Genomic DNA, 23,801 nt, shown 5'->3' with positions numbered 1-23,801 from the left:
TCCAGCCAGGCTTGAGAAAGGCTCATCCAGAGCCGAAACGTCGCCTGCCATGTGGGTCTGAATTAAAACACAGATTTTCACTTGAAGAAAAGGAGTGCTGCCTTATTTTTTCTTTCTTTTTTCCATCTCCAGCCAGCAACAACCCTCCATTTCTTTATCATTGTCCTAAATACCCCAAACCACCCCTCTAGAATTGAGCTCTGCCTTTGGGACACCCCACCCACAAACCAAACTGTGCATTGGTGGACGTATTTTTATGTGGTCAAGTCCCATCACCTGGGACTGCATGTGAGACCCCCAGTGTTGACAGCTCCACTGGGTCTACTATCCCCATCCACACAATGGGACTAGTAACTGGTATAACAATGGCTTAATTGAGGCCCCGAGACACTGATATGAGTAATGGAACGATAGCTTTTACTTTACCGTTACCAATATTGTGTCTGGCCTTATGTATGCATAAGATCCATCCCGCACGTCTTCCTCTGCTTACAGTTCTTGAATGGAAACATTGATTCCTAAAACTGAACACATTCCACGAGAGATTTACTCACCTTAAACTGACGAGCAAGAAAATCTCAAATAAAACACAACAACAGGATTGACATAACCAGTGAGCCGTGCTGGAAAAAGTCTGCATCCTTTAGAGCCGTCGGCTCTTCTCTATATCCATTGGTCCAATAGTCTTTAGGCTGTGGCCAGCTCCTCATAGTCCCCTGTTGTGAAATTGGATTTTGGGCTCCCCCGGTGGCCACTGGTGGAATTGAACTTGTGTGCATCATCCCCTCTGTTCACCTGTTCCCATCAGGATGTGGGAGTCGCTATTTAACCTTGCTCCTCTGTCACTTCCATGCCGGTCAACATTGTAATCAGAAGCCTTTCTGTGCATGTTCCTGCTACCAGACAACTTCCAGCTAAGTCGGACTTTTGTCCTTGTTTGTTTTTTGCATTTTGTTCCAGTTCACAGCTGCAGTTTCGTTTCTGTGTCTGGAAAGCTCTTGTGATCTGAAATTGCCACTCTGATGTTATGAGTTAATACTAGAGTCTTAAAGTAATTTCAGGATGGTGTATTGATAGGGTTTTCAGCTGACCATGAAAGTACCCTTTCTGTCTTCCTGCTATCTAGTAAGCGGACCTCGATTTTGCTAAACCTATTTTCATACTACGTTTGTCATTTTCATCTTAAATCACCGCCAATATATGTGGGGGCCTCTGTCTGCCTTTCGGGGAAATTTCTCTAGAGGTGAGCCAGGACTATATTTTCCTCTGCCAGGATTAGTTAGTCCTCCGGCCGGCGCTGGGCGTCTAGGGATAAAACGCAGGCTACGCTACCCGGCTACTGTTAGTTGTGCGGCAGGTTTAGTTCATGGTCAGTTTAAGTTTCCATCCTTCCAAGAGCTAGTTCCTATGTATGCTGGGCTATGTTCTCTTGCCATTGAGAACCATAACAGTTTGACCGGCCATCAAAGGGTTAAATTAATTGGCAGAGAAAGGAGAGAAAAAAGAAGTCTGCTGAAAATTTTTTTTTTTTTTTTTTCCTTCAGTTCTGAGTGTGCTTTCAATTGAATCACTTGCAAGTCTGCCTATATTGCAGCCTTCCTCTCTCTCTCTCCTTCTAATCCTGGAATGGCTCTGTGTTCACCTGTTTAAAATGGATATTCAGAGTTTAGCTGCAGGTTTGAATAATCTCACCACGAAAGTTCAAAATTTACAAGATTTTGTTGTTCATGTTCCTATATCTGAACCTAGAATTCCTTTGCCTGAATTTTTCTCGGGGAATAGATCTTGCTTTCAAAATTTCAAAAATAATTGCAAGTTGTTTTTGTCCCTGAAATCTCGCTCTGCTGGAGATCCTGCTCAGCAGGTCAGGATTGTGATTTCCTTGCTCCGGGGCGAACCTCAAGATTGGGCTTTTGCATTGGCTCCAGGGGATCCTGCGTTGCTCAATGTGGATGCGTTTTTTCTGGCCTTGGGGTTGCTTTATGAGGAACCTCATTTAGAGCTTCAGGCGGAAAAAGCCTTGATGTCCCTATCTCAGGGGCAAGATGAAGTTGAAATATACTGCCAAAAATTCCGTAAATGGTCTGTGCTTACTCAGTGGAATGAGTGCGCCCTGGCGGCGAATTTCAGAGAGGGTCTCTCTGATGCCGTTAAGGATGTTATGGTGGGGTTCACTGTGCCTGCGGGTCTGAATGAGTCCATGACAATGGCTATCCAGATCGATAGACGTCTGCGGGAGCGCAAACCTGTGCACCATTTGGCGGTGTCTACTGAGAAGACGCCAGAGAATATGCAATGTGATAGAATTCTGTCCAGAAGCGAACGGCAGAATTTTAGACGAAAAAATGGGTTGTGCTTTTATTGTGGTGATTCAACTCATGTTATATCAGCATGCTCTAAGCGTACTAAGAAGCTTGATAAGTCAGTTTCAATTGGCACTTTTCAGTCTAAGTTTATTCTATCTGTGACCCTGATTTGTTCTTTATCATCTATTACCGCGGATGCCTATGTCGACTCTGGCGCCGCTTTGAGTCTTATGGATTGGTCCTTTGCCAAACGCTGTGGGTATGATTTAGAGCCTCTTGAAACTCCTATACCTCTGAAGGGGATTGACTCCACCCCATTGGCTAGTAATAAACCACAATACTGGACACAAGTAACTATGCGAATTAATCCGGATCATCAGGAGATTATTCGCTTTCTTGTGCTGTATAATCTACATGATGTGTTGGTGCTTGGATTGCCATGGCTGCAATCTCATAACCCAGTCCTCGACTGGAACGCTATGTCTGTGTTAAGCTGGGGATGTAAGGGGATGCATGGGGACGTACCTTTGGTTTCCATTTCGTCATCTATTCCCTCTGAGATTCCTGAATTCTTGTCTGACTATCGTGACGTTTTTGAAGAACCTAAGCTTGGTTCATTACCTCCGCACCGGGAGTGCGATTGTGCCATAGATTTGATTCCGGGTAGTAAATACCCTAAGGGTCGTTAATTTAATCTGTCTGTGCCTGAACATGCTGCTATGCGAGAATATATAAAGGAGTCCTTGGAAAAGGGACATATTCGTCCTTCGTCATCTCCCTTAGGAGCCGGTTTTTTCTTTGTGTCTAAGAAAGATGGCTCTTTGAGGCCGTGTATTGATTATCGGCTTTTGAATAAAATCACGGTTAAATATCAATATCCGTTGCCACTGCTGACTGATTTGTTTGCTCGCATAAAGGGGGCCAAGTGGTTCTCTAAGATAGATCTCCGTGGGGCGTATAATTTGGTGCGAATTAAGCAGGGGGATGAGTGGAAAACCGCATTTAATACGCCCGAGGGCCACTTTGAGTATTTGGTGATGCCTTTTGGCCTTTCAAATGCCCCTTCAGTCTTTCAGTCCTTTATGCATGACATTTTCCGTGATTATTTGGATAAATTTATGATCGTGTATCTGGATGATATTCTGATTTTTTCGGATGACTGGGACTCTCATGTCCAGCAGGTCAGGAGGGTTTTTCAGGTTTTGCGGTCTAATTCCTTGTGTGTGAAGGGTTCTAAGTGCGTTTTTGGGGTTCAAAAGATTTCCTTCTTGGGATACATTTTTTCCCCCTCTTCCATCGAGATGGATCCTGTCAAGGTTCGGGCTATTTGTGATTGGACGCAACCCTCTTCTCTTAAGAGTCTTCAGAAATTTTTGGGCTTTGCTAACTTTTATCGTCGATTTATTGCTGGTTTTTCTGATGTTGTTAAACCATTGACTGATTTGACTAAGAAGGGTGCTGATGTTGCTGATTGGTCCCCTGCTGCTGTGGAGGCCTTTCGGGAGCTTAAGCGCCGCTTTTCTTCCGCCCCTGTGTTGCGTCAGCCTGATGTTGCTCTTCCTTTTCAGGTTGAGGTCGACGCTTCTGAAATCGGAGCTGGGGCGGTTTTGTCGCAAAGAAGTTCCGACTGCTCCGTGATGAAACCTTGTGCTTTTTTTTCTCGTAAATTTTCGCCCGCCGAGCGGAATTATGATATTGGGAATCGGGAGCTTTTGGCCATGAAGTGGGCTTTTGAGGAGTGGCGTCATTGGCTTGAGGGGGCTAGACATCAGGTGGTGGTATTGACCGACCACAAAAATTTAATTTATCTTGAGTCCGCCAGACGCCTGAATCCTAGACAGGCGCGCTGGTCGTTGTTTTTCTCTCGGTTTAATTTTGTGGTGTCATACCTACCGGGTTCTAAGAATGTTAAGGCGGATGCCCTTTCTAGGAGTTTTGAGCCTGACTCCCCTGGTAATTCTGAACCTACAGGTATCCTTAAGGATGGAGTGATATTGTCTGCCGTTTCTCCAGACCTGCGGCGGGCCTTGCAGGATTTTCAGGCGGATAGACCTGATCGTTGCCCACCTGGTAGACTGTTTGTTCCTGATGATTGGACCAGTAAAGTCATTTCTGAGGTTCATTCTTCTGCGTTGGCAGGTCATCCTGGAATCTTTGGTACCAGGGATTTGGTGGCAAGGTCCTTCTGGTGGCCTTCCCTGTCACGAGATGTACGAGGCTTTGTGCAGTCTTGTGACGTTTGTGCTCGGGCCAAGCCTTGTTGTTCTCGGGCTAGTGGATTGTTGTTGCCCTTGCCTATCCCGAAGAGGCCTTGGACGCACATCTCGATGGATTTTATTTCGGATCTTCCTGTTTCTCAGAAGATGTCTGTCATCTGGGTGGTGTGTGACCGTTTCTCTAAGATGGTCCATTTGGTTCCCCTGCCTAAGTTGCCTTCTTCTTCCGAGTTGGTTCCTCTGTTTTTTCAAAATGTGGTTCGTTTGCATGGTATTCCGGAGAATATCGTTTCTGACAGAGGAACCCAATTCGTGTCTAGATTTTGGCAGGCATTCTGTGCTAGGATGGGCATAGATTTGTCTTTCTCGTCTGCTTTCCATCCTCAGACTAATGGCCAGACCGAGCGGACGAATCAGACTTTGGAGACATATTTGAGGTGTTTTGTGTCTGCAGATCAGGATGATTGGGTTGCTTTTTTGCCTTTAGCGGAGTTTGCCCTCAATAATCGGGCCAGCTCTGCCACCTTGGTGTCTCCTTTTTTCTGTAATTCGGGGTTTCATCCTCGATTTTCCTCCGGTCAGGTGGAATCTTCGGATTGTCCTGGAGTGGATGCTGTGGTGGAGAGGTTGCATCAGATTTGGGGGCAGGTGGTGGACAATTTGAAGTTGTCCCAGGAGAAGACTCAGCTTTTTGCCAACCGCCGGCGTCGGGTTGGTCCTCGGCTTTGTGTCGGGGACTTGGTGTGGTTGTCTTCTCGTTTTGTCCCTATGAGGGTTTCTTCTCCTAAGTTTAAGCCTCGGTTCATCGGCCCGTACAAGATATTGGAGATTCTTAACCCTGTGTCCTTCCGTTTGGACCTCCCTGCATCTTTTTCTATTCATAATGTTTTTCATCGGTCATTGTTGCGCAGGTATGAGGTACCGGTTGTGCCTTCCGTTGAGCCTCCTGCTCCGGTGTTGGTTGAGGGCGAGTTGGAGTACATTGTGGAAAAAATCTTGGACTCCCGTGTTTCCAGACGGAAACTCCAGTATCTGGTCAAATGGAAGGGATACGGTCAGGAGGATAATTCTTGGGTGACTGCCTCTGATGTTCATGCCTCCGATCTGGTCCGTGCCTTTCATAGGGCTCATCCTGATCGCCCTGGTGGTTCTGGTGAGGGTTCGGTGCCCCCTCCTTGAGGGGGGGGTACTGTTGTGAAATTGGATTTTGGGCTCCCCCGGTGGCCACTGGTGGAATTGAACTTGTGTGCATCATCCCCTCTGTTCACCTGTTCCCATCAGGATGTGGGAGTCGCTATTTAACCTTGCTCCTCTGTCACTTCCATGCCGGTCAACATTGTAATCAGAAGCCTTTCTGTGCATGTTCCTGCTACCAGACAACTTCCAGCTAAGTCGGACTTTTGTCCTTGTTTGTTTTTTGCATTTTGTTCCAGTTCACAGCTGCAGTTTCGTTTCTGTGTCTGGAAAGCTCTTGTGATCTGAAATTGCCACTCTGATGTTATGAGTTAATACTAGAGTCTTAAAGTAATTTCAGGATGGTGTATTGATAGGGTTTTCAGCTGACCATGAAAGTACCCTTTCTGTCTTCCTGCTATCTAGTAAGCGGACCTCGATTTTGCTAAACCTATTTTCATACTACGTTTGTCATTTTCATCTTAAATCACCGCCAATATATGTGGGGGCCTCTGTCTGCCTTTCGGGGAAATTTCTCTAGAGGTGAGCCAGGACTATATTTTCCTCTGCCAGGATTAGTTAGTCCTCCGGCCGGCGCTGGGCGTCTAGGGATAAAACGCAGGCTACGCTACCCGGCAGTGGCGTAACTACAAAGTTATGGGCCCCGGTGCGAACTTCCAAATGGGGCCCCACCCCTAACCCCCCACCTTCCCCCGCCCCCACAACCCCCCCACCTTCCCCCGCCCCGCTTCCCCTAGATACGCCTCGGACTGTTGCAGGAATCTCCTGCACTGCAACATGGTGTTGGGTGCCAGCACAGCCCGCACAGTGGTATATCCAGCACAGACCGCACAGTGGTATATCCAGCACAGACCGCACAGTGGTATATCCAGCACAGCCCGCACAGTGGTATATCCAGCACAGCCCGCACAGTGGTATATCCAGCACAGCCCGCACAGTGGTATATACAGCACAGCCCGCACAGTGGTATATCCAGCACAGCCCGCACAGGGGTATATACAGCACAGCCCGCACAGGGGTATATCCAGCACAGCCCGCACAGGGGTATATACAGCACAGCCCGCACAGGGGTATATACAGCACAGCCAGCACAGGGGGTATATACAGCACAGCCCTCACAGTGGTATATCCAGCACAGCCCGCACAGTGGTATATAGAGCACAGCCCGCACAGTGGTATATACAGCAGAGCCCGCACAGTGGTATATACAGCAGAGCCCGCACAGTGGTATATACAGCACAGCCCGCACAGTGGTATATACAGCACAGCCCGCACAGTGGTATATACAGCACAGCCCGCACAGTGGTATATCCAGCACAGCCCACACAGTGGTATATACAGCAGAGCCCGCACAGGGATATATAGAGCACAGCCCGCACAGTGGTATATACAGCAGAGCCCGCACAGTGGTATATACAGCACAGCCCGCACAGTGGTATATAGAGCACAGCCCGCAGTGGTATATAGAGCACAGCCCGCACAGTGGTATATAGAGCACAGCCCGCACAGTGGTATATAGAGCACAGCCCGCACAGTGGTATATAGAGCACAGCCCGCACAGTGTTATATACAGCAGAGCCCGCACAGTGGTATATAGAGCAGAGCCCGCACAGTGTTATATACAGCAGAGCCCGCACAGTGGTATATACAGCACAGCCCGCACAGTGGTATATACAGCACAGCCCGCACAGTGGTATATACCGCACAGCCCGCACAGTGTTATATACAGCAGAGCCCGCACAGTGGTATATACAGCACAGCCCGCACAGTGTTATATACAGCAGAGCCCGCACAGTGGTATATAGAGCAGAGCCCGCACAGTGTTATATACAGCAGAGCCCGCACAGGGGTATATACCGCACAGCCAGCACAGGGGTATATACAGCATAGCCAGCACAGGGGTATATACCGCACAGCCCGCACAGTGTTATATACAGCAGAGCCCGCACAGTGGTATATACAGCACAGCCCGCACAGTGTTATATACAGCAGAGCCCGCACAGTGGTATATAGAGCAGAGCCCGCACAGTGTTATATACAGCAGAGCCCGCACAGGGGTATATACCGCACAGCCAGCACAGGGGTATATACAGCACAGCCAGCACAGGGGTATATACCGCACAGCCCACATCACATCTCATCTCCCCCCCCCCGATAATGGCCCCACAGTCCGGTTAAAAAGAAAAAAAAAAAAAAAAAACTCTCCTCACCTTTCCTTTTGCCCGCGCTGCTCCTGGCGGCTGCAGTCTGCCCAGGACACTGCAGGTGCGCGATGATATGACGTCATCGCGCACCCGCAGTGTACTGTCAGAGGCAGAGCGGGGAATGATGGGAGAGGGGGCGTCAGCAGACGCTCTCTCCTCCATCATTGCATTGAACTATACCGGTGTCATAGACGCCGGTATAGTTAAATGCGGTGGCGGCACTGGGGGGGGTTCCGGGGGAGGAACAGTGCAGCGGCCCACTACTGGCATCGGCTCTTCTGGCATTTGCCAGAAGTGCCCGATGGCCAGCCTGGCCCTGCTCAGACCTGCCTGCCCGGGGCCCCTGACCTGCGGGGCCCGGTCGCAATGGCGACCGCTGCGACCGCGGTAGTTACGCCCCTGCTACCCGGCTACTGTTAGTTGTGCGGCAGGTTTAGTTCATGGTCAGTTTAAGTTTCCATCCTTCCAAGAGCTAGTTCCTATGTATGCTGGGCTATGTTCTCTTGCCATTGAGAACCATAACAGTCCCCACTAAAATTAACATTCTGGGTCCTCTAGATAAAATGGATTTTTTTTGCACTTACTGTGACTAATTGATGGAATTCCTAAGAGAGTGATTCAAAATGCCCTTATTTGAAAACAACCCCTTTAAATATTACATCCCTCCAATAATTTATAAGTCTTTAATTATTTTCCTAATGGATATATCCATTTTTAGAAAAGGTCTAACAGCACCAAACTTGTCCACATATTGCAGCGAATTGTCATTCAATTTAATAGTGTCAATTGCAAAACCAGACACATCCCAAAGACAAGTGTGGTGGCACAGGTTTTTCTTACCCTGGACAATCACTTTATTCCATATTATTCCAGTATAGTATTCCAACTATGAGATCTAACAGAGTGTTAATGGGGATGGGAAGAGGTGGTGTTTAGGGCTCTATCCTAAAAAAATCCAAGTCCCTAAGGCCATTAGTATGGAAGATTATGCATAGATAAACCTTATCCAAAGGCATATTGGCTCAGCCACCAGATAAATGATACCCATCTATGTAATGATCACTATGAGACACTATGAGACAGAGGTTTCCCTCTCCAGATAATAAAGTTTCATATACTGTCCTTTTGATGGGAGATGCCCAGGCTACATAACCCTTTTAAGTAAACCTCTCAATACCTGCATCAGTGGATGCCTTCATGGATGTGTCAGCAGCTTGTAGCAATGGTGTACAATGTACTGGGGATTTGACGCTTATATCACTACTAGATGGCAGCCCGATTCTAAAGAATCGGGAGTCTAGAATCCATATATACTTTATTTATTCAAATGTAAGAATAATACAATTAATAAATAATAGTAAGAAAGAACAAAAAATGGCTGCACTCACCAGCTCTTGACAATTCTTGACAGTACGGCACATTTCTGATTGGTCGCTCGCGGCAGGCGGCAACCAATCAGAAAAGTGCCGCGCACCACGAAGGCATATATCTTTGTCCACCCTGAGCGGGTGTAGGACGCTGGTGACGTCACTTATCTCCGGACATTATCTCCGGACAAAGCCATGGAAGTTGGCACAAATTGCCGGAAGTAGTATTCTAGGCAATTATATATTAGATTTTAATGTTATCAGTGTTTACCTTTGAACGTTTAGATTGTATTGTCCTGTCACCAGCCATGTGTACGATTATCGGCCGAAAGCCTCTCTGGAACCAATAATCACCCCATGTAAAGGTATCTTTATAAGTTAAAGATTCAGAATACTATGACTTTTATCATATCCTGAACAGTCAAGTTTTTTATGAACCGTTAAGGTTTTCTGGTTGAAGTAAAAAAAACTCTGAGTGTTTACAGTTTGAAACCATAAAATGTTGAAAAATTATGTCATTCTTGAGTATATCACTCAATGGTGCTCATAAACGTGTCAAATTTGATCTATAATATACTTTAATATACGTTACTTTAATCTTTAACCCCTTCCCGACATTTGACGTACTATCCCGTCGAGGTGGGGTGGGCCCCCATGACCGCCGACGGGATAGTACGTCATACGCGATCGGCCGCGCTCACGGGGGGAGCGCGGCCGATCGCGGCCGGGTGTCGGCTGCATATCGCAGCTGACATCCGGCACTATGTGCCAGGAGCGGTCACGGACCGCCCCCGGCACATTAACCCCCGGCACACCGCGATCAAACATGATCGCGGTGTACCGGCGGTACAGGGAAGCATCGCGCAGGGAGGGGGCTCCCTGCGTGCTTCCCTGAGACGATCGGTACAAGGTGATGTACTCACCTCGTACCGAACGTCTTCTCCCTGCAGGCCCCGGATCCAAAATGGCCGAGGGGCTGTATCCGGGTCCTGCAGGGAGCACTTCCGGGTCGGAGCAGGCTGCAGATGAAAGCTGCAGCCTGCTCCGATGAAAGTATGATCGCCGATCTGATAGAGTGCTGTGCACACTATCAGATCTGCGATCTGTGATGTCCCCCCCCTGGGACAAAGTAAAAAAGTAAAAAAAAAAATTTCCACATGTGTAAAAAAAAAAATAAAAAAAATTCCTAAATAAATAATAATAATAAAAAAAATATTATTCCCATAAATACATTTCTTTATCTAAAAAAAACAAACAAAAACAATAAAAGTACACATATTTAGTATCGCCGCGTCCGTAACGACCCAACCTATAAAACTGGCCCACTAGTTAACCCCTTCAGTAAACACCGTAAGAAAAAAAAAAAAAAAACGAGGCAAAAAACAACGCTTTATTACCATACCGCCGAACAAAAAGTGGAATAACACGCGATCAAAAAGACGGATATAAATAACCATGTTACTGCTGAAAACGTCATCTTGTCCCGCAAAAAACGAGCCGCCATACAGCATCATCAGCAAAAAAATAAAAAAGTTATAGTCCTCAGAATAAAGCGATGCCAAAATAATTATTTTTTCTATAAAATGGTTTTTATCGTATAAAAGCGTCAAAACATAAAAAAATGATATAAATGAGGTATCGCTGTAATCGTACTGACCCGACGAATAAAACTGCTTTATCAATTTTACCAAGCGCAGAACGGTATAAACGCCTCTCCCAAAAGAAATTCATGAATAGCTGGTTTTTGGTTATTCTGCCTCACAAAAATCGGAATAAAAAGTGATAAAAAATGGTCACGTGTCCGAAAATGTTACCAATAAAAACGTCAACTCGTCCCGCAAAAAACAAGACCTCACATGACTCTGTGGACCAAAATGTGGAAAAATTATAGGTCTCAAAATGTGGAGACGCAAAAACTTTTTTTGCTATAAAAAGCGTCTTTTAGTCTGGTTTCACACTTGCGTTTTTATCTGCATGCGTTTTTTAAAAAAACCACATGTGTGAAAAAATGCATGTAAACGCGGTAAAACGCATGCGTTTTTATAGAAAAACACAGGAAAACAAGAAAAAAACAAAAAACCCTAACCCTACCCCTAACCCTACCCCTAACCTGAAATACGTGGCACTGAAATACGTGGAACTGAAATATACGTTTATATACGTATATACGTATATAAGTGCCACGATATTTCAGTGGCCACGTATATAAGTGCCACGTATTTAAGTGCCACGTATTTAAGTGCCACGTATTTAAGTGCCACGTATTTAAGTGCCACGTATTTCAGTGCCACGTATTTCAGTGCCACGTATTTACGTGCCACGTATTTTTCAGTGCCTGACATACGTGGCACTGAAATACGTGGCACTTAAATACGTGGCACTGAAATATCGTGGCACTGAAATATCGTGGCACTGAAGTATTTACATGCCACGTATTTTTCAGTGCCTGAAATACGTGGCACTGAAATACGTGGCACTGAAATATCGTGGCACTGAAATACGTGGCACTTAAATACGTGGCACTTAAATACGTGGCACTTAAATACGTGGCTCTTAAATACGTGGCACTTATATACGTGGCACTTATATACGTGGCACTTATGACTGTCAGAAAATGTTCAGTAAACGGTTAGGGGTGAGGTTAGGGGTAGGGTTTCAGGTAGAATTGGGGAGTTTCCACTGTTCAGGCACATCAGGGGCTCTCCAAACGCGACATGGCGTCCAATCTCAATTCCAGCCAATTCTGCGTTGAAAAAGTAAAACAGTGCTCCTTCCCTTCCGAGCTCTCCCGTGCGTCCAAAAAGGGGTTTACCCCAACATATGGGGTATCAGCGTACTAGGGACAAATTGAACAACAACTTCTGGGGTCCAAGTTCTCTTGTTATCCTTGGGAAAATAAAAATTTGGGGGGCTAAAAATCATTTTTGTGGGAAAAAAAATATGTTTTATTTTCACGGCTCTGCGTTGTAAACTGTAGTGAAACACTTGGGGGTTCAAAGTTCTCACAACACATCTAGATAAGTTCCTTGGGAGGTCTAGTTTCCAATATGGGGTCACTTGTGGGGGGTTTGTACTATTTGGGTACATCAGGGGCTCTGCAAATGCAACGTGACGCCTGCAGACCAATCCATTTAAGTCTGCATTCCAAATGGCGCTCCTTCCCTTCCGAGCTCTGTCATGCGCCCAAACAGTGGTTCCCCCCCACATAGGGGGTATCAGCGTACTCAGGACAAATTGGACAACAACTTTTAGGGTCCAATTTATCCTGATACCCTTGTGAAAATACAAAACTGGGGGCTAAAAAATCATTTTTGTGAAAAAAAAAAATAATTTTTATTTTCACGGCTCTGCGTTACAAACTGTAGTGAAACACTTGGGGGTTCAAAGTTCTCACAACACATCTAGATAAGTTCCTTGGGGGGTCTAGTTTCCAATATGGGGTCACTTGTGGGGGGTTTGTACTGTTTGGGTACATCAGGGGCTCTGCAAATGCAACGTGACGCCTGCAGACCAATCCATTTAAGTCTGCATTCCAAATGGCGCTCCTTCCCTTCCGAGCTCTGTCATGCGCCCAAACAGTGGTTCCCCCCCACATAGGGGGTATCAGCGTACTCAGGACAAATTGGACAACAACTTTTAGGGTCCAATTTATCCTGCTACCCTTGTGAAAATACAAAACTGGGGGCTAAAAAATCATTTTTGTGAAAAAAAAAATAATTTTTATTTTCACGGCTCTGCGTTATAAACTGTAGTGAAACACTTGGGGGTTCAAAGTTCTCACAACACATCTAGATAAGTTCCTTGGGGGGTCTAGTTTCCAATATGGGGTCACTTGTGGGGGGTTTGTACTGTTTGGGTACATCAGGGGCTCTGCAAATGCAACGTGACGCCTGCAGACCAATCCATTTAAGTCTGCATTCCAAATGGCGCTCCTTCCCTTCCGAGCTCTGTCATGCGCCCAAACAGTGGTTCCCCCCCACATAGGGGGTATCAGCGTACTCAGGACAAATTGGACAACAACTTTTAGGGTCCAATTTATCCTGATACCCTTGTGAAAATACAAAACTGGGGGCTAAAAAATCATTTTTGTGAAAAAAAAAAATAATTTATATTTTCACGGCTCTGCGTTATAAACTGTAGTGAAACACTTGGGGGTTCAAAGTTCTCACAACACATCTAGATAAGTTCCTTGGGGGGTCTAGTTTCCAATATGGGGTCACTTGTGGGGGGTTTGTACTGTTTGGGTACATCAGGGGCTCTGCAAATGCAACGTGACGCCTGCAGACCAATCCATTTAAGTCTGCATTCCAAATGGCGCTCCTTCCCTTCCGAGCTCTGTCATGTGCCCAAACAGTGGTCCCCCCCCACAAATGGGGTATCAGCGTACTCCAGACAAATTGGACAACAACTTTTGGGGTCCAATTTATCCTGATACCCTTGTGAAAATACAAAACTGGGGGCTAAAAAATCATTTTTGTGAAAAAAAATAATAATTTTTATTTTCACGGCTCTGCGTTATAAACTGTAGTGAAACACTTGGGGGTTCAAAGCTCTCAAAACACATCTAGATAAGTTCCTTAGGGGGTCTACTTTCCAAAATGGTGTCACTTGTGGGGGGGTTTAATGTTTAGGCACATCAGGGGCTCTCCAAACGCAACATGGCATCCCATCTTAATTCCAGTCAATTTTGCATTGAAAAGTAAAATAGCGCTTCTTCCCTTCTGAGCTCTGCTATGCGCCCAAACAATGGTTTACACCCACATATGGGGTATCGTCGTACTCAGGACAAATTGCACAACAACTTTTGTGGTCTAATTTCTTCTCTTACCCTTGGGGAAATAAAAAAATGGGGGTGAAAAGATCATTTTTGTGAAAAAATATGATTTTTTATTTTTACGGCTCTGCATTATAAACTTCTGTGAAGCACTTGTTGGGTCAAAGTGCTCAACACACATCTAGATAAGTTCCTTAAGGGGTCTACTTTCCAAAATGGTGTCACTCATGGGGGGTTTCAATGTTTAGGCACATTAGGGGCTCTCCAAACGCAACATGGCGTCCCATCTCAATTCCAGTCAATTTTGCATTGAAAAGTCAAATGGCGCTCCTTCCCTTCTGAGCTCTGCCCTGCGCCCAAACAATGGTTTACACCCACATATGGGGTATCAGTGTACTCAGGACAAATTGCACAACAATTTTTGGGGTCCAATTTCTTCTCTTACCCTTGGGAAAATAAAAAATTGGGGGTGAAAAGATCATTTTTGTGAAAAAATATGATTTTTTATTTTTACGGCTCTGCATTATAAACTTCTGTAAAGCACTTGTTGGGTCAAAGTGCTCACCACACATCTAGATAAGTTCCTTAGGGGGTCTACTTTCCAAAATGGTGTCACTTGTTAGGGGTTTCAATGTTTAGGCACATCAAGGGCTCTCTAAATGCAACATGGCGTCCCATCTCAATTCCAGTCAATTTTGCATTGAAAAGTCAAATGGCGCTCCTTCCCTTCCGAGCTCTGCCCTGCGCCCAAACAATGGTTTACACCCACATATGGGGTATCAGCGTACTCAGGACAAATTGCACAACAACTTTTGGGGTCCAATTTCTTCTCTCACCCTTGGGAAAATAAAAAATTGGGGGTGAAAAGATCATTTTTGTGAAAAAATATGATTTTTTATTTTTACGGCTCTGCATTATAAACTTCTGTAAAGCACTTGGTGGGTCAAAGTGCTCACCACACATCTAGATAAGTTCCTTAGGGGGTCTACTTTCCAAAATGGTGTCACTTGTTAGGGGTTTCAATGTTTAGGCACATCAGGGGCTCTCCAAATGCAACATGGCGTCCCATCTCAATTCCAGTCAATTTTGCATTGAAAAGTCAAATGGCGCTCCTTTGCTTCCAAGCTCTGCCATGCGCCCAAACTGTGGTTTACCCCCACATATGGGGTATCAGCGTACTCAGGACAAATTGTACAACAACTTTTGGGGTCTATTTTCTCCTGTTACCCTTGGTAAAATAAAACAAATTGGAGCTGAAATAAATTTTGTGTGAAAAAAAGTTAAATGTTCATTCTTATTTAAACATTCCAAAAATTCCTGTGAAACACCTGAAGGGTTAATAAACTTCTTGAAAGTGGTTTTGAGTACCTTGAGGGGTGCAGTTTTTAGAATGGTGTCACACTTGGGTATTTTCTATCATATAGACCCGTCAAAATGACTTCAAATGAGATGTGGTCCCTAAAAAAAAATGGTGTTGTAAAAATGAGAAATTGCTGGTCAACTTTTAACCCTTATAACTCCGTCACAAAAAAAAATTTTGGTTCCAAAATTGTGCTGATGTAAAGTAGACATGTGGGAAATGTTATTTATTAAGTATTTTGTGTGACATATGTCTGTGATTTAAGGGCATAAAAATTCAAAGTTGGAAAATTGCAAAATTTTCAAAATTTTCGCCAAATATTCATTTTTTTCACAAATAAACGCAAGTTATATAGAAGAAATTTTACCACTAACATGAAGTACAATATGTCACGAGAAAACAATGTCAGAATCGCCAAGATCCGTTGAAGCGTTCCAGAGTTATAACCTCATAAAGGGACAGTGGTCAGAATTGTAAAAATTGGCCCGGTCATTAACGTGCAAACCACCCTTGGTGGTGAAGGGGTTAATATACTTAAGAACAGGGCCCCAGACATCACACAGGGGGTCTGAAACACCGCACAGTGGTCCAAAATATTGCTGTGCTCTGCCTGGGGCCCCATATGCTGCCTGGGGACCCTGTGCTCTGCCTGGGGCCCCATATGCTGCCTGGGGCCCCTGTGCTCTGCCTGGGGCCCCTGTGCTCTGCCTGGGGCCCCTTGTTCTGCCTGGGGCCCCTGTGCTCTGCCTGGGGCCACTGTGCTCTGCCTGGGGCCCCATATGCTGCCTGGGGCCCCTGTGCTCTGCCTGGGGCCCCATATGCTGCCTGGGGCCCCTGTACTCTGCCTGGGGCCCCATAGGCTGCCTGGGGCCCCTGTGCTCTACCTGGGACCACTGTGCTCTGCCTGGGGCCCCATATGCTGCCTGGGGCCCCTGTGCTCTGCCTGGGGCCACTGTGCTCTGCCTGGGGCCCCATATGCTGCCTGGGGCCCCTGTGCTCTGCCTGGGGCCCCATATGCTGCCTGGGGCCCCTGTGCTCTGCCTGGGGCCCCTGTGCTCTGCCTGGGGCCCCATGTTCTGCCTGGGGCCCCTGTGCTCTGCCTGGGGCCACTGTGCTCTGCCTGGGGCCCCATGTTCTGCCTGGGGCCACTGTGCTCTGCCTGGGGCCCCATAAGCTGCCTGGGGCCCCTGTGCTCTGCCTGGGACCACTGTGCTCTGCCTGAGGCCCCATATGCTGCCTGGGGCCCCTGTGCTCTGCCTGGGGCCACTGTGCTCTGCCTGGGGCCCCATATGCTGCCTGGGGCCACTGTGCTCTGCCTGGGGCCCCATATGCTGCCTGGGGCCCCTGTGCTCTGCCTGGGGCCCCATATGCTGCCTGGGGCCCCTGTGCTCTGCCTGGGGCCCCTGTGCTCTGCCTGGGGCCCCATGTTCTGCCTGGGGCCCCTGTGCTCTGCCTGGGGCCACTGTGCTCTGCCTGGGGCCCCATATGCTGCCTGGGACCCCTGTGCTCTGCCTGGGGCCCCATATGCTGCCTGGGGCCCCTGTGCTCTGCCTGGGGCCCCATATGCTGCCTGGGGCCCCTGTGCTCTGCCTGGGGCCCCTGTGCTCTGCCTGGGGCCCCATGTTCTGCCTGGGGCCCCTGTGCTCTGCCTGGGGCCACTGTGCTCTGCCTGGGGCCCCATATGCTGCCTGGGGCCCCTGTGCTCTGCCTGGGGCCCCATATGCTGCCTGGGGCCCCTGTGCTCTGCCTGGGGCCACTGTGCTCTGCCTGGGGCCCCATAGGCTGCCTGGGGCCCCTGTGCTCTGCCTGGGACCACTGTGCTCTGCCTGGGGCCCCATATGCTGCCTGGGGCCCCTGTGCTCTGCCTGGGGCCCCATATGCTGCCTGGGGCCCCTGTGCTCTGCCTGGGTGTAGGACACTGGTGACGTCACTTATCTCCGGACATTATCTCCGGACATTAGCTCCGGACATTAGCTCCGGACATTATCTCCGGACATTATCTCCGGACATTAGCTCCGGACAAAGCCACGGAAGTTGGCACAAATTGCAGGAAGTAGTATTCTAGGCAATTATATATTAGATGGGCATTTCCTGAAGGAAATAAATGGTGCTTGAACAGCGCTACCAGCTTTACAGCAGCACTTTTCACACACGGGACTGGGGGGCACGCTTACTTTTGCACCCGGGGCCGGGGGCGCGCTTACTTTTGCACCCGGGGGCGCACTTACTTTTGCACCCGGAGGCGCACTTACTTTTGCACCCGGGGGTGTACTTACTTTTGCACCCGGGGGCGCACTTACTTTTGCACCCGGGGGCGCACTTACTTTTGCACCCGAGAGCGCACTTACTTTTGCACCCGGGGGCGCACTTACTTTTGCACACGGGGGCGCACTTACTTTTGGGGCCGCACTTACTTTTGGTGGGCGGGGCTCCTCGGCCTCCAATTTGGTTGGTGGGGCCCCTCGTCCTCCGATTTGGTGGGTGGGGACCCTCGGCCTCCGATTTGGTGGGCGGGGACTGGCCTCCAATTTGGTGGGCGGGGACCCTCGGCCTCCGATTTGGTGGGCGGGGACCCTCGGGCTCCGATTTGGTGGGCGGGGACCCTCGACCTCCGATTTGGTGGGCGGGGACCCTCGGCCTCCGCTTTGGTGGGCGGGGCCCCTCGGCCTCCGATTTGGTGGGCGGGGTCCCTCTGCCTCCGATTTGGTGGGCGGGGACCCTCGGCCTCCGCTTTGGTTGGCGGGGCCCCACGGCCTCCGATTTGGTGGGCGGGGTCCCTCTGCCTCCGCTTTGGTGGGCGGGGCCGCTCGGCCTTCGATTTGGTGGGCGGGGCTCCTCGGCCTCCGATTTGGTTGGTGGGGACCCTCGGCCTCCGATTTGGTGGGCGGGGACCCTCGGCCTCCGATTTGGTAGGCGGGGCCCCTCGGCCTCCGATTTGGTGGGCGGGGACCCTCGGCCTCCAATTTGGTGGGCGGGGACCCTCTGCCTCCGATTTGGTGGGCGGGGACCGTCGGCCTCCGATTTGGTGGGCGGGGCCCCTCGGCCTCCGATTTGGTGGGCGGGGCCCCTCGGCCTCCGATGTGGTGGTCGGGGCCCCTCGGCCTCCGCTTTGGTGGGCGGGGCCGGGCCCCTCGGCCTCCGCTTTGGTGGGCGGGGCCGCTCGGCCTTCGATTTGTTGGGCGGGGCTCCTCGGCCTTCGACTTGGTTGGCGGGGCCCCTCGGCCTCCGATTTGGTTGGCGGGGCCCCTTATCCTCCGATTTGGTGGACGGGGACTCTCGGCTTCCGATTTGGTGGGCGGGGACCCTCGGCCTCCGATTTGGTGGGCGGGGCCCCTCGGCCTCCGATTTGGTTGGCGGGGCCCCTCGGCCTCCGATTTGGTGGGCGGGGCCCCTCGGCCTCCGATTTGGTGGGCGGGGCCTGTTGTGAATTTGCTTTTTGCTCCCTCTAGTGGTTACTAGTTTTTTGACTCTGGTTTTTCTGTCATTCCTTTTATCCGCACCTGGGTCGTTAGTTAGGGGTGTTGCTATATAAGCTCCCTGGACCTTCAGTTCAATGCCTGGCAACGTAGTTATCAGAGCTAGTCTGCTGTGCTCTTGTCTACTGATCCTGGTTCCAGTTTTATCAGCTAAGTCTGCCTTTTGCTTTTTGCTATTTGTTTTGGTTTTGTATTTTTGTCCAGCTTGTTCCAAATCTACATCCTGACCTTTGCTGGAAGCTCTAGGGGGCTGGTGTTCTCCCCCCGGACCGTTAGACGGTTCGGGGGTTCTTGAATTTCCAGTGTGGATTTTGATAGGGTTTTTGTTGACCATATAAGTTACCTTTCTTTATTCTGCTATCAGTAAGCGGGCCTCTCTGTGCTAAACCTGGTTCATTTCTGTGTTTGTCATTTCCTCTTACCTCACCGTCATTATTTGTGGGGGGCTTCTATCCAGCTTTGGGGTCCCCTTCTCTGGAGGCAAGAAAGGTCTTTGTTTTCCTCTACTAGGGGTAGCTAGATTCTCCGGCTGGCGCGTGTCATCTAGAATCAACGTAGGAATGATCCCCGGCTACTTCTAGTGTTGGCCTTAGGAGTAGATATATGGTCAACCCAGTTACCACTGCCCTATGAGCTGGATTTTTGTATTCTGCAGACTTCCACGTTCCTCTGAGACCCTCGCCATTGGGGTCATAACAGTTTGCCAGGCCAGTATTAAATGTTTAATGCATTGCAGAAGAGGGATTATAAGAAAGAAAGATTCTGAGTTTTTTTTTTTTTTTTCTTCTTCCCCTTTACCTCAGAGTGGCTATGCTTGCTGCAGACATGAATGTCCAGACCTTGATTACAAGTGTGGACCAGCTGGCTACTCGTGTGCAGGGCATACAAGACTATGTTATCAGAAATCCTATGTCAGAACCTAAAATACCGATTCCTGAACTGTTTTCCGGAGACAGGTTTAGGTTTAGGAATTTCGTGAATAATTGTAAATTGTTTTTGTCCCTGAGACCCTGTTCATCTGGAGATTCTGCTCAGCAAGTAAAAATTGTTATTTCGTTCTTACGGGGCGACCCTCAGGATTGGGCTTTTTCGCTGGCACCAGGAGATCCGGCATTGGCTGATCTTGATGCGTTTTTTCTGGCGCTCGGTTTACTTTATGAGGAACCCAATCTTGAGATTCAGGCAGAAAAGGCCTTGCTGGCTATGTCTCAGGGGCAGGACGAGGCTGAAGTGTATTGCCAAAAATTTCGGAAGTGGTCCGTGCTGACACATTGGAACGAGTGTGCACTGGCCGCTAATTTTAGAAATGGCCTTTCTGAAGCCATTAAGAATGTTATGGTGGGTTTTCCCATTCCCACAGGTCTGAATGATACTATGGCACTGGCTATTCAAATTGACCGGCGGTTGCGGGAGCGCAAAACCGCAAATTCCCTCATGGTGTTGTCTGAACAGACACCTAATTCGGTGCAATGTGATAGAAAAACCGCAAATTCCCTCATGGTGTTGTCTGAACAGACACCTGATTTAATGCAATGTGATAGAATCCTGACTAGAAATGAGCGGAAAATTCATAGACGCCGGAATGGCTTGTGCTACTACTGTGGTGATTCTACACATGTTATCTCAGCATGCTCTAAACGTATAGCTAAGGTTGTTAGTCCTGTCACCGTTGGTAATTTGCAACCTAAATTTATTCTGTCTGTAACTTTGATTTGCTCACTGTCATCTTATCCTGTCATGGCGTTTGTAGATTCAGGTGCTGCCCTGAGTCTCATGGATCTCTCATTTGCTAAGCGCTGTGGTTTTACTCTTGAACCATTAGAAAATCCTATTCCTCTTAGGGGTATTGATGCTACACCATTGGCAGCAAATAAACCGCAGTATTGGACACAGGTTACCATGTGCATGACTCCTGAACACCGCGAGGTGATACGTTTCCTGGTTTTACATAAAATGCATGATTTGGTTGTTTTAGGGCTGCCATGGTTACAGACCCATAATCCAGTCCTGGACTGGAAGGCTATGTCAGTCTCAAGTTGGGGCTGTCGTGGTATTCATGGGGATTCCCTGCCTGTGTCTATTGCTTCTTCTACGCCTTCGGAAGTTCCGGAGTATTTGTCTGATTATCAGGATGTCTTCAGTGAGTCTGAGTCCAGTGCACTGCCTCCTCATAGGGACTGTGACTGTGCTATAGATTTGATCCCAGGCAGTAAATTTCCTAAGGGAAGACTGTTTAATCTGTCGGTACCTGAACATACCGCTATGCGTTCATATATCAAGGAGTCTCTGGAGAAAGGACATATTCGTCCGTCTTCTTCCCCTCTTGGTGCGGGATTCTTTTTTGTGGCAAAAAAGGACGGATCTTTGAGACCTTGTATTGATTATCGGCTTTTAAATAAGATCACTGTCAAATTTCAGTATCCTTTACCGCTGTTGTCTGACTTGTTTGCCCGGATTAAGGGTGCCAAGTGGTTCACCAAGATAGACCTTCGTGGTGCGTACAACCTTGTGCGCATTAAGCAAGGTGATGAATGGAAAACCGCATTCAATACGCCCGAAGGTCATTTTGAGTACTTGGTGATGCCTTTTGGGCTCTCCAATGCGCCTTCAGTTTTTCAGTCCTTTATGCATGACATTTTCCGGAAGTATCTGGATAAATTTTTGATTGTTTATCTGGATGATATTTTGGTTTTTTCTGATAATTGGGATTCGCATGTGGAGCAGGTCAGGTTGGTCTTTAAAATTTTGCGTGAAAATTCTTTGTTTGTCAAGGGCTCAAAGTGTCTCTTTGGTGTACAGAAGGTTCCCTTTTTGGGGTTCATTTTTTCCCCTTCTGCTGTGGAGATGGACCCAGTCAAGGTCCGAGCTATTCTTGATTGGACTCAGCCCTCGTCAGTTAAGAGTCTTCAGAAGTTCTTGGGCTTCGCTAACTTCTACCGTCGTTTTATCGCTAATTTTTCTAGCATTGTGAAACCTTTGACGGATATGACTAAGAAGGGCTCCGATGTAGCTAACTGGGCTCCTGCTGCCGTGGAGGCTTTCCAGGAGTTGAAACGCCGGTTTACTTCGGCGCCTGTTTTGTGCCAGCCTGACGTCTCTCTTCCCTTTCAGGTTGAGGTGGATGCTTCGGAGATTGGGGCAGGGGCCGTTTTGTCGCAGAGAGGCCCTGGTTGCTCTGTTATGAAGCCTTGTGCCTTTTTCTCTAGGAAGTTTTCGCCTGCCGAGCGAAATTATGATGTGGGCAATCGGGAGTTGTTGGCCATGAAATGGGCATTTGAGGAGTGGCGTCATTGGCTCGAGGGTGCTAAGCATCGTGTGGTGGTCTTGACTGATCACAAAAATCTGATGTATCTCGAGTCTGCTAAACGCCTTAATCCGAGACAGGCCCGCTGGTCATTGTTTTTCTCCCGCTTTGATTTTGTTGTCTCGTATTTACCAGGTTCAAAGAATGTGAAGGCCGATGCTCTTTCTAGGAGCTTTGTGCCTGATGCTCCTGGAGTCGCTGATCCTGTTGGTATTCTTAAAGATGGAGTTATCTTGTCAGCTATTTCTCCGGATCTGCGACGTGTGTTGCAGAGATTTCAGGCTGATAGGCCTGAGTCTTGTCCACCTGACAGACTGTTTGTCCCGGATAAGTGGACCAGCAGAGTCATTTCCGAGGTTCATTCCTCGGTGTTGGCAGGTCACCCGGGAATTTTTGGCACCAGAGATCTGGTGGCCAGGTCCTTTTGGTGGCCTTCCTTGTCAAGGGATGTGCGGTCATTTGTGCAGTCCTGTGGGACTTGTGCTCGAGCTAAGCCTTGCTGTTTTCGTGCCAGCGGTTTGCTCTTGCCCTTGCCTGTCCCGAAGAGACCTTGGACACATATCTCCATGGATTTCATTTCTGATCTTCCGCTATCTCAGGGCATGTCCGTTATCTGGGTGATATGTGATCGCTTCTCCAAGATGGTCCATTTGGTTCCTTTGCCTAAGCTGCCTTCCTCTTCCGATCTGGTTCCTGTGTTTTTCCAGAACGTGGTTCGTTTGCACGGCATCCCTGAGAATATTGTGTCAGACAGAGGATCCCAGTTCGTTTCCAGGTTCTGGCGATCCTTTTGTAGTAGGATGGGCATTGATTTGTCGTTTTCGTCTGCTTTCCATCCTCAGACTAATGGACAGACGGAGCGAACCAATCAGACTTTGGAGGCTTATTTGAGGTGTTTTGTCTCTGCTGATCAGGACGATTGGGTGACATTCTTGCCGTTGGCTGAGTTTGCCCTTAATAATCGGGCTAGTTCCGCCACCTTGGTTTCGCCTTTTTTCTGCAACTCTGGTTTCCATCCTCGCTTTTCTTCGGGTCATGTGGAGCCTTCTGACTGTCCTGGGGTGGATTCTGTGGTGGATAGGTTGCAGCAGATCTGGAATCATGTGGTGGACAACTTGAAGTTGTCACAGGAGAAGGCTCAGCGCTTTGCCAACCGCCGCCGCGGTGTGGGTCCCCGACTACGCGTTGGGGATTTGGTATGGCTTTCTTCCCGCTTTGTTCCTATGAAGGTCTCCTCTCCCAAATTTAAACCTCGTTTTATTGGGCCTTACAAGATATTGGAAATCCTTAATCCTGTATCTTTTCGTCTGGATCTTCCTGTGTCGTTTGCTATTCACAATGTATTTCATAGGTCCTTGTTGCGGCGGTACATTGTGCCTGTAGTTCCTTCTGCTGAGCCTCCTGCTCCGGTGTTGGTTGAGGGCGAGTTGGAGTACGTGGTGGAGAAGATCTTGGATTCTCGCCTCTCCAGGCGGAGGCTTCAGTACCTGGTCAAGTGGAAGGGCTATGGTCAGGAGGATAATTCCTGGGTGGTCGCCTCTGATGTTCATGCGGCCGATTTAGTTCGTGCCTTTCATGCCGCTCATCCTGATCGCCCTGG

The 23,801-nt window shown here is 48.3% G+C and overlaps 1 protein-coding gene across 1 annotated transcript in view; it reads right to left on the bottom strand.

The window, feature by feature from the left end:
• The window catches only part of SGCA (sarcoglycan alpha), an 86,625-nt gene that overhangs the window by 40,511 nt on the left and 22,313 nt on the right, over positions 1-23,801 (bottom strand). The window lies entirely within an intron of this gene.

The sequence above is a fragment of the Ranitomeya variabilis genome, chromosome 4 (assembly GCF_051348905.1).
Source record: "Ranitomeya variabilis isolate aRanVar5 chromosome 4, aRanVar5.hap1, whole genome shotgun sequence".
Lineage (NCBI taxonomy): Eukaryota > Metazoa > Chordata > Amphibia > Anura > Dendrobatidae > Ranitomeya > Ranitomeya variabilis.
The sequence above is the reverse complement of the archived record's forward strand: the minus strand, read 5'-3'. Positions and strand labels throughout refer to the sequence as shown.